The sequence below is a fragment of the Eublepharis macularius genome, chromosome 6, assembly GCF_028583425.1.
Source record: "Eublepharis macularius isolate TG4126 chromosome 6, MPM_Emac_v1.0, whole genome shotgun sequence".
NCBI lineage: Eukaryota > Metazoa > Chordata > Lepidosauria > Squamata > Eublepharidae > Eublepharis > Eublepharis macularius.
The window spans coordinates 48,050,871-48,063,276 of NC_072795.1; positions in this window are offsets into that span (position 1 = coordinate 48,050,871).

The following is a 12,406-nucleotide window of genomic DNA, read 5'->3' on the forward strand; positions in this document are numbered from 1 at the left end:
TCTAATTTATCTGCCATTGTAGTCAATGGATTTAGAAGAGCATTAACTCTGTTCAGGATTGCATTGTTGAACTCTATTCTGTCTCTTCACTTCTGAAATGTTTAATCTGATCATATGTTCTCTTGCTATGAATCATGTCAATTCAGTACAGGATCCAGCACTCTTTTTGCTAAGTAATCTGTTGCTAAAATGCAGGCTATTCATAACTTTATGGATATCTGCCAGCAGAATTTCAAGGCATGGTATCTTTCAATGAAATGAGAAGATGACTAGGAGCCAGGAGATTAGGAAATGTTGTTCTAACTATTGTTATTCATTTTTCCTACGAAGGCAAAAAGAAGTATGATACAGAATGAAAGAAGTTATTGCTTTGAGATGGAGTTATGGGTAGCCTCACTCTGACTGTAGGCAGTTTCCAATATATGCAATCACATCTTAATCTGTACGAGCAATTCTCATGTTCTTATATTCCTGTATACCAAGAAGCTTCTGAAGGAATAGAAAAAAATGTTAGCAAATAAGCCAGTTAACACACTCCCCTCCCCCCATTTACTTTTTTTGTTCTGTATGTATAATTTTGTAACAAAAAACTTCATTGTGTAAAACTGGACTTCACCACATATTTTGCAGTTTGGATATCGGAGCTGGCATCAGCAACCCTAAAACTGGGGCAGTAGGGTGAGTAGGTTGACCAAGGGACAGTCACATGAAAGAGGGTGCATGGGCAGCAGGGGAAGATCTTTTGGGGTGGCAGGGACAAGTGTGCCAGTGGTGGTGGGGAACAGGGAATGAGCGTGCAGATAGTGGATGGGGGAGGTTGGTGAGTAGTGGTATGTAGCTGGGGGAGTGCAAGCACAGGGAGGGCACTGGTACCCTTACATAAATGACATAAATGACACAAATAAAAAATAAACAGTCCTGGCTAACTATTATTGAAGTATTGTACCTTGGTGCTCAACTATACAGACTAGGGATGCTCAAATAGGCACCCATTTTGGCTTACTGGTCATGAACAAGGAGGCAGTTTTTAGGTGGACTGTTCATCTGTTTGTTGACCACTTCATGCATTTTGACAGGTTGCCTCATGCATACGCCCTGCTGTTCTGCCTTTCTGCTCAACAAACAAGTCCCATTTCAAGCCAACAAACAAACGGACAATTAAATCAGTTACAAATCATAAATCTATCATAAATAAATGTGTGTGTGGGGTTGCTGTTTGTCTAAGTAAGTAGTACTTACTTTGATCCAGTTTTTGTGCATGCAGTTTTGAGGGGTGGGGGGATGCAAACCTTTTCGGTAGGCATTCAAGTTGTTTTGTGCCAAACCAAAGGAATCTAGTAAATGGCTAAAATCCTATCATCATAGCTGAACATGTTCACAATGAAATTTGTGGCATCCCTGACAGAGACACCTTCATAAAACTAAATTGCACAAGTCAGCTGTAGTTATGAAGGTAACCTATATTGTATTGTCGAAGGCTTTCACGGCCAGAGAACGATGGTTGTTGGGGGTTTTCCGGGCTGTATTGCCGTGGTCTTGGCATTGTAGTTCCTGACGTTTCGCCAGCAGCTGTGGCTGGCATCTTCAGAGGTGTAGCACCAAAAGACAGAGATCTCTCAGTGTCACAGTGTGGAAAAGATGTAGGTTTCCACACTGTGACACTGAGAGATCTCTGTCTTTTGGTGCTACACCTCTGAAGATGCCAGCCACAGCTGCTGGCGAAACGTCAGGAACTACAATGCCAAGACCACGGCAATACAGCCCGGAAAACCCCCAACAACCATCGTAACCTATATTTCTTGCCAGTACTATCTCTTTCTCAAGGGATCTGAGCAGAAGACACCCAGTACCATTTTGACTGCTTGGCAAATACTCTCTACTGGCCTGTGTCTGCTTATTTCCACTCTTGTTCTTCTGAAATAGATTATTTGAGTTGACCACTAAGCAAATGTCCAAAGGGTTACTGTGAACCTAGCATGCTATTTGCATGTGGAGTCCCCTTTCAAGCCAATGCTTCCTTTTCCCTTAAGATGGGGCTCAGTCCCTTATAGTGTCATCCTAAGCAAAGTCCTCTAAAATCAGAGGCATCCTAAGGTCTCTAAAGTCACTGCAAATCACCCTCATAACTGGGATATTTAAAAGGACCTTGCAACAAACACCAGAGGTTTACAGACATATCAGACAGGTTGTAGAGTACACCCAAACAAATTTCCATTTCCCTCCTTTTCAACATTCTACTTAAAATGGACTTGGATACAAGTTTCTATAATGTAATAAGGTTGTGGATTTGGATGTTTTAAGTATGAATTACAAAGCATTGTGATCATGTGCCTTCAACAGTATATGTTGCTTTAATGAGCAAGCTGCAGCATGCCACATGTTGGCATCTCATTCCAGGTGGCTGGTTATAGGCACAGTCTAATGAATATCGCATTGTGATAATCTGCTAACAATGGCATCTGGGTGAAACAGGTGTTTCAAGATTGTCTAACAAAAACTGGCAACTGATTTCCAAGCTTAAGGAGGGGAAGCAGGTGCATGAATTCAATAAAAGGACATGCACAACTCTTCTTTATTTTCCAGCTGCTTGCTACAGATGTTAATTTATGCCTTTTCATACATTATCATGGTATTGTGGTTGCTCCTGCAAACCTGTTCACCCTCAAATGGCTTTCACATCTAAATAATGTATGAAAAATCCATCACATGTCGATAAATGTTGCATCATATTAAACTTTCCCATTAAAGAATCATATTGAGAGGTGAAACTGGCTTGGGGAAAACCCACTTTATGTAGATCTCACATACAAGAGAAAATATTCATACATTACATTTGCAACAGTGAAACTAGCTACAGGGGAATGGTCTAGTGAAGGAAATTATATTACTAAAGTAATACCGCTCAATGGTTCACCACTGACCCTTAATATGGACTCATCTGAACTGCTAGTCCTGAAAACGGGATGTCTCCACAGACCTACTTTTATTGTTGTGATGTGAAGTTGGCAGGTCTACAAAGAAGATCACCAGCACCATGTGAAGTAATGTCAGGGATAGTGGTCTGGATGCAAGAGAGAGATAGTCAGATGGGTGTGTAGAGCTGGGTAGTTGCATATATCAGGAAGCCAGATAAGATGAACAATTTCATAGGTCAACCTATGAGGTCCCTAGGACCAGCTACCTTGCTGAAGCTAAGCAAGGATGGGTTTGACCAGTGCCTGCTTTGGAGATTTCTTGGATTTTTTTTTTTTTTGGCAATCTTGTGTTCCATGATAGAAGAAGAGGGGGATATAAATGATAAATAAAAATATGAGTTAAGTATTATGCAACTTATATAAGAGATTGACCTCTGTAAAACAGCATATTTGTAGCCAGTAGCTAAAATATGTCTAAGATGGGCCTTCTACTTCTTTGAATTATTGTGCAGTGGTTGGTATGTCAGCCTAGGAGCAGGGAGACCTGGGTTCAGATTACCACTTTGCTATGAAGCTCAGTAGGTAACCTTAGACCAGTCACCCTCTCTCAAAAAACCCTACCTCACAGGGTTGCTGTGAAGATTTAAATGGGGAGGGTGATCAAGTATGTTCCACTAAGCTCCTCAAGAAAATAGGTAAGATAAAAATTAAATACGCAAATATTCGTTAAAAACAGAAAAGCAAGAATCCTTGTAGGAAAAGGTATAACTACAAGAGTTAGAAATATTGAGCAATACTCCCCCCCCCCTCTCCATCCATTGTGTGTGAGAGAGAGTGAGTGAGGGGGGGTTACTATCAAATTATGAAAAATATTTAAATAATATTCAATTAGTTGGATTAATTAATAGTAACATTTTCCAAAATACACTAAATAATGACTTATGCATTACTATACTCTTAAAGTTCCTGTTTCTGAATATCAGTTTGATTTTGATAAGATCGGTTACACCAAAAGACAAATGGTTGAATTAAAAGAAGAGAAATAAAACTGACACCAGAGGCGCAGCACAGCACAGTACAGTATGTACTTACTTACCTTAATGTACTGTTTCTTGTAATCCCCTAGTGCCACCTCTGGCCGAAACTCACTGAATATGAAAAGCTAACAAGCATTTCAAGGAGAAAATGAAGTGTAATGTGTTTGACAACTCTATGCTTAAGCAGAATGTTGAGCATCCTGCTGGGTTCACCACCTATTCAAGCTGATAATCAAACACTGAATTCTCCAGCTCCTCTGATGGTAGAAGATGTCCCTAGTTCCCCTACTATTATTGTTCATAATGAGAGGTTAGTGAAATGGCTTTGAAATTCATAATGCTTCAGACCTCAGTACACGAAGAGAAAACATACACACATCATTTCGCTTCCAAATGATCCATGTATCAAATGGTCTAATACAGCTGTTGTGTGCATTTGTTTGCTTGGAGATTGCCAACTGACCACAAAAATTGCCTTTTCAGACTAATGGCCAGAAATTTGTCTCCTTCAGCTAGCTGTACACATTAGGGGAGTTGATAGCTTTTCTACTAGATTTTATCCCTGAGCATTTGGCAAAATCAGTAGGCTCTACCTCTTTCAGAATGTGTCCCAAATCCATCAAGCATACCTTGTTTGACTGTGACAGACTCAGGTATAAGCTGATGACTGGCTCTCTTTAGTTTTCACTGAATGACTCTAATGCCTGCTGAGATTTATATGATTTAAGAGTCTGTGGAAGTACTAGAAACCATTTTTTTTCAAAGCAGCAATTTCTGAAGTGTTAATGTGATCGAATGAAGAGCCCCATGGTGCAGAGTAGTAAGCTGCAGTACTGCAGTCCAAGCTCTGCTCACGACCTGAGTTTTATCATGGTGAAAGTCAGGTTCAGGTAGCCGGCTCAAGGTTGACTCAGCCTTCCATCCTTCTGAGGTCGGTAAAATAAGTACCCAGTTTCCTGGGGGGTAAAGTGTAGATGACTGGGGAAGGCAATGGCAAACCACTCCATAAAAAGTCTGCCAAGAAAACATTGTGATGCGACATCCTCCATGGGTCAATAATGACTCGGTGCTTGCACTGGGGACTACCTTTACCTTTTAATGTGATCGAATATTCTAACAATCTATTGCCATTGCTAACTTATTTGAATGTCCAACATTCAATTTTAGAAGTAAGTCTCTAGTTCTTTTTGTTGAGGAAATACATCTCCACAATAACTTACTATAAAAAAAACCCTGTAAATTCAAAGAATCATGGCAATGAATGTTAGCCCATATTAGTGCAATAATAAAGACTGATTTATAAAACCCTGAGAAGATCCTCCAGTGACTTGGGGAGAGGGGGGCAACCTACTCAAACAATTGCCCACTGAGCAGACCAGTAACACAACAAGGGGAGGGAAAGAAGAACTTAATGAAGTTGTATGAGGGAAGGAGCCTGCACAAGAAGCCAGTTATACTGTACTGCACAGTTAGGAATGTGTATGGTAAAGCAAACTGAACAGCTAAAAACAGGTCAATCAAAAATTGTTTCCCTGTTTGCAGTTGGTAAACAGGATGCCAGCAGAAATGTTAAGTGTATAAAATTCCGACCCTAGGTTAGGCTTTTCAGTTTTTCAAGGGAGGACTGGGAAGCCAAAATAGCTCTTAAGGGAGGAAGAGTTTCTGCCATCTGGCTATGTGTAAATTGAGGGTCTTTGGGTCACAAAGTGAGGACCTTCGGTTTCCACCTGCATCATGCAAAGCAATGGTTGCCAGCTCACGTTGGCAGCAAATCTTGCCTGTGCCCTGGCACCTGAGGCCAGATACCTGCTCCCATGTGTGCACACACAAAGCGCACATGCGTACCTGGACTGCGTGATGACGTCACTGCATGTGACGTCATCATGCAGGGCATGCCGCTGTGAGCATGCCCAGTTTAAAGCTCTCCCAATGAAGCTCCACAAGTTCTTTTCGAACATTTTCTTCCCTGACCTTGAGAGGTAAAGCCCATCATGTGCTAGAAGGCCTTCTCTGAGAAAACTTATCCCATGGTCCCAGAACCCAAAGCACTCCTGCTGGCACCACCACCTCAGCCAACAATTCACCTCAACTATGGTCTGCTCCCTTCACATTCCGATGACAGGAAGGATAGAAGAGAATACCACCTGTGCCTCCAATGTCTTCAACTGCCTTCCAAGAGCTTCATAATCCTCTCTAATTCTTGTGATGGTATTTGCAGCTGTGTCAATCGTTCCCACGTGAACCAGCACAAACGGGTACTGATTAGTCAGTCTGATTAGTTTTGGTAGTCAGTCTGTAATTTCCTGAATTCTGGCCCCTGGCAAGCAATACATCTCTTGGAGTAGGGGAACTAGCCTGGACACATGATGTTCCATACCTCTGAACAAGAGAGTCCCCGATTACCACCACTTTCCATTTTCTTCCACTTCTTTGTGGCCTCATGCCCTCTTCACTCCCTCCTTCAGGTCTTTGTGGTTCTCCTTCTACTCTTGTCTCCGTCACCATCTCAAACACCTCAAAACGATTCTTGAGCTCCAGTGGACCAGAGCGTCACCTTATTCTACATCTTCCGGTTTGTAGTGCAGAACTGAGAGGAGGTTCAGAAGGGAGATCAACTCTTCCTTCTTCTCTTGGACTTACTTCTTCATACTTGTGCAGAGCCCCCAGGCTCTTCTTAATAAAATCCTCCCCTCCCTTGATTTCCTGAAAGATGGTGATCCTCTCCTCCAGGCTCTGAATCTTCTCCTCCAAAAGCCTGATCAGCTTACACTTCTGACAAGTGAAGTCCATCTTCTCTTCCGGGAGGAAAACAAATATGGCACACTCCATGCAGGAAAGGGGCCTTCTGTTGACATCATCACCCTCCAAGTATATTCCAAGAGTACTCTGAGCAGAGTTTTGGGGCCCACAGGCCGAAAGGCAAAAAGACAAAAAAACCTTTACCTTCTAGCAGCAGCTAACCACGTATTCTCCACTCCTTGTGTCAGCCCAGCTGTCTCAGCTCTGCCTCTGGTGAGGAGGAGCCTTTTGCATCAAAGGGTCACTTCCTACCAAGCACCACAGACCTCAGCACAGTAGGGAGCTGGGCTTGTAATCAACAGCAGTCAACAGCAACTTGCTCAGCCCCCAACTGCCCCAAACTCAAACAGCCTCAAAAATAACTTAAACAGAACCACTTTCTAGCAAGCTACAAGAACCCACTCACCATCAGTTTCTCACAGAGCAGCTAGAAATCCAAGGCAGAAAGACAAAAAAAAAAAAACACCTTACCTTCTAACAGCAGCTCACCATGTGCTCTCCACTCCTTGCCTCAGACCAGCTCATCTGTCTAGAGTGGATTTCCTTAATTTATTCCAGAGTTTTGATCTAGAAATAATGTCAACTGCTGGTCCATAAAGGCTACATAAAGAACTCCTTTCAAAAATGAAATATATTTATTAAATTGGGAGAAAATATATAGATATGAGCAACTACTAGGGAAAGATGGAAAGTTAAACTCAATAGAGGGATTAAAAGAACAGGATATACAGATGGACTGGTGGCAAAGAGCACAAATCGAGTCCAGATTTACTAAAGGCAAACCACAAGGGTTCGCTTTGGAACAGTCCCCCTTTGATAAATTACTATTGGAGACAAATGAAAAAATAATTAAGAAATTCTATCTAGATCTAACGCAATTGAAAAGGGCAGATGAAGTAATAAAAGACTGTCGGACAAAGTGGGCACAAACTTTGGGACAAAAGATAGATTTAGAACAATGGTCACAGACATGGAAGATGAATATCAAAATAACAAAGTCAGTTCCATTCAAATAAAATTAGTATAAAATGTATTATATGTAGTATGTGACACCAGATAAACTGGCTAAAATGTATGCGGATACATCCAATAAACGTTGGAAATGTAAAGAAAAGTTAGGTACATTCTGTCACATGTGGTGGTCATGTAAAAAGGCGGTGAAATATTGGAAGATGATACATGGGTTACTTCAAGAAGTATTAGGCACAGCCATACCTTTCAAAACAGAATTGTTCTTATTCAATATTATGTTGGAGGGGGTAGAGAAGGAAAAGTAGTTTTTGATGATTCATGTAATTACGGCAGCAAGAATAATATATGTGAGGTATTGGAAGAAGCTGGAGATACCATTGAAAGGAGAAGTGATAGGAAAAATCTTAGAAACAGCAGAAATGGATGTCTTAACAGACTTGACAAAAGAACAAAGTAGGGGCGATCTGCAGAAAAGATGGTCACTGTTTCATAGATGGGTTAAATCAAATTAAGTATAGGATATGAGGATAGGAGAGAATACAGGAAATAAGCAGGGTAGACTTACAGGAAAATTAGGTCTTGGATAAGGAAAACAAGATATAAAGAAGAAGGAACTGTAGAGATGGAAAATGAGTATAATACAGTTTGTTGTCATCGCCATTGATTTCTTACGAAGTTGTGCTTGATATCCCCTGATGTGATGTTTATGTGTATATGTATGTATTCTTTTTGAAATCAATAAAATAATAATAATAATTAAAAAAATAAATATATTTTCCTGCTAAATGGAAAGGGTCAAACAGTGGTCCAAAGTACAACAGCCTCTTCTGAAAACAATATGATTATAAAAACTCATGCTTTTCCTGGGGTGCAATCTCTCTGAAACTTGGGGGGGTCTTCAGAGGACAGTGAGGACTATGTACCCTGCAGATTTGGTGGGTATTGGACATTGGGAAGGTCAGTTTGTAACCCCTCAAAGTAGCTTTCGGCAGACAGTCCAGTTTTTGCCACTGTGAACAGAACATGACATGAAAGGTAGGGACCCATGGATCATGGTTTTCCCAGGGTCCAATTTCTCTGAAACTTGGGGAGTCTTCAGAGGACAGTGAGGACTATGCCCCCTACAAATTTGGTGGGTATTGGATATTGGCAAGGTCAGTTTGTAACTCCTCAATTAGCTTCCAGCAGACAGTCCAGTTTTTGCCACTGTGAACAGAAAATGACATGAAAGGGGGAGACCCATGGACTCTCCTTTCCCCAGCTCAAGTTCAGCTAAGTCCCAAGGGGGGCGTGTTCTGGCTCCTACGAACCTCCAACTACAAACATGTTCGTGAACATGTCATGTCCGTCGATGTTCGTGAATCCCTGTTCACTGATGGCAACGAACAATGTATATCATGTTCTTTTTTTCCCTGTTCATGCCCATCTCTACTCACAAATATCCTTGAGCACTGACTGTTTGTTTATTTGTTTATGTCATTTATAGTCTGCCTTTTTCACTGAGACTCAAGATGGATCACACAGTGTGAGATTAGTACAGTCAATTTCAAGGACATTTCCATAACCAATCCCATAGGGTAAATAAACACAATTTTACAAAGACATAGCATTAGTAAGAATCCAATACAGAGTTGAAGAAATGTTAAAACAGAACATAAGCAATTCTATGGCTGACATTAGACCACATGAAGCAAAAGTAGTTCATAGGAGCACATATTTAAGACAACAGGTAGTACATAAGGCAACATAGTGGTGAAGTCTATGGTCCTAAATTCATTAGCAAAGGGGGCTGAAAGTGGCTGAAAAGGGGCCCAAAATGGTCAGGATTGGGTAGCTGCTGAACAGGAGAGTAATCCACCACCCATCAGAGGACCGATTTGGGCTGGCCCCAATCCAGGACGGAATGGGCGCAAAATGGCCAAGAGTCAGGTGGGTGGGGCCACCTGACATGTGACCTCTTTGGGGAACTGCCGGAACTGTGTTCCTGTGCGTTCCCCCTCGAAATGAGCCCTGCTGCAAATAGCTCCAGGAGGAGCAACAAAGAGGCATGCCCTTCATCTATGTTCAGACAGAGAACATCTACTAATGCCATTCGTGCCGTCTCTGTCCCATGCTCTGGTCTGAATCCAGACTGGAAAGGGTCCAGAGCACTAGAGTTATCCAATGAAGTCTAGAGTTGGTCAGCTACTGCTCTCTCAATCACTTTGCCCAGAAAGGGCAGATTAGAGACTGGGCAATAATTGGCCACATCATTTGTCCTTGCCAGCAGCCAGCTGATAGTTTAAAGGGACCTGCTGCTTGCAAGCCACGGGGCCCTTTAAACTGCCCAAACCCCAGCCCCCACACCCCCAGCCCCACACTTACCTTGCCCTGCAGGCCTGCAGTAGCAGAAGGGTCCAAAAATAGCCTTCCTGCCCCTCGCAGGAGGAGGGGGAGGACGCCGCAGGCACAGGACATGGTAAGTGTGGGGCTGGGGCTGGTTCGTGCCCATCTCTACTGAGGAGGTCTAAAGCCAAAGCTAAAGCCTATAATGGCAGTGAAAATCTTTGGAGGGAGTCAGGGAGCCAGCAATATAGGTGTTTTTAAGGTAAAAGCCTGAGTAAAGTAGAGAACATCTGAAGCTCTGTGTGAATGGGAACAGAGAGAGTGTTAGTTGTGACCAAAGCTGTCCTCGGGTATAAGTTTAAGATAATATAAGGAGGAGCTGAATTGAAGCTCCAAAGGCAAAAGTTCCAAAGGTTTTACAAACAAAAACAAGAAAATAATTACAGTTAGTATAGCATTAAATGGTGCAACCAGTTATAGTACCAGGTACAATATCTGCATTATGAGACCCAATGGTGGGAAGGAAAAGAACAACAATAACAACAGAACAAAACAGTAATTGATGTTTCCCAAGCATAATCTTGGCATATCTTTAAATCCTATTACAATGGTTTGCTCTCTAAGACTCTGAATATTCATGGGGTATTTCACCCATGAAGGTTGGAGCTACATTTCTTTGCTGCTTTGAAAGATCTATAACTCAAAAGGCCCTGAGGCCAAAGTGAACATTGAAGGACATTTTGCTTTTTTAAAAAACAAGTAAAGGAATCATAATCACCCTTCATGGGTGAGATAATCTGTTTGGTCTCTAGAGACTGATCTGTTCTTTAAAACAGAGCTTTTGAAAGACAAATAGAGTTCCAGATTATATCGTGAGAGTTGAGTGTACAATATACCTATGGTGATATGAGATCTAAGAGAGAAATTGGACCATGAAGACTGTATTGAGTGCAAAAATGGGTGTATCTGATGAGGTTTTAAGAAGCAAGCAAATATAATGTAGCCCATGAAGAAGAGGAAATCACTTGTCCTAGGAAAATATAATATACTTACTGGTTATATAATTTGAAGAAGTCTTACCCTTGCAAAGATTCATGAGGCAAAAGGTCTATTTCGCTTATGTCTGGTCAATCCCTATGTCTTGTGTTTTTACAAAACAGTCTTGAGTTTTTACACTCCTGCAGTGACAAGCCAGAATGGTATACTGGTTGGAGTGTTGGATTGGGTGAGGTATAGATTTAAATCCTTCCTTTATATGAAGCTCACTGTGCAAGTCATTCTCACTCAGCCTAAACTATCATAAGACTGTTGTGAAGATAAAATAGAGCAGAGAACTATGTATGCCACCATGAGCTCCTCAGAAGGGGCAAAGTTGCCAGGCACATACCAGAACCCCAGGGAGACACTGGAGATGGGACATATGGGAAAAGGATAGTTTCAGATGGGTAGTATAAAGGAAAAATGCTATATTCTAACTGAGATAGAAGCCCTCTTTCTTGAAACTTTGGTTCAGAGGCTTTTTTGCTGGGAAAATTCCTTCCTTCACTCTCCCCCCCCCCCCCCCGCTTTCCCTTTACGAGGCCTCTCTGTCTCTCTCCAGGAATGAAGTTGCTTTTGTTTTCACAGCCTCTGCCCTTAAGATAAGATAAGATGTTCTAGCTGGTACCTAGTTGAGCCTCCATAGCGGAGCACTTCCTGAGTTAATTGGGAAAACAATTTGCACGTGCAGGACTGGGGTGCAGCTTTGATACATCCCTCCCTCCTCACGCTGACACCTACTTTTCAGGTGACGTTAGCAGTTGTAACCTGATTGACTCCCCAGGCCTGAGTCACTCTGGTTTCAACTGGCATAAATTTGGCCACTGAAAAATGGAGCTTTAAGCTTGTGGTGGGTTTCAATAACAGAAAACCGTAACTTACCCCTTGCTTCACTTCTGGCTCATACTGGATGGATGCTGAGGCTCCCATCTATTTAATTTGCTGTGCTGCCTAACTACTTTGATTCTTGACCAAAGTTTGTGGCTCTTACACCTTCGATACCAACTTGACTTTCATTTGATAAATTACCGTGGTATGTATTAGTCAGTGCTTACATGCTCTAGGATTTATTGTATATTTCCTCACATTCTGTACTGTGATTTTAAATAACCTTGCACTTAAATAAAAGAATTAAATTCCCTTCTTGTATGGGTCAGTGACTTGAAGTCTCAAAGATGCAAATCACTCTGTTGAACTCACTTTGTGAATGCTTGTGAACCACTTGCCTAAGATAACATTCTGTTTTGAGAACTCTACTTGCAAATCCCTTTGCAAGGTAGATTTCTGTTTGTTAATTCCCTTATAGGCTCTGGAGCTTTG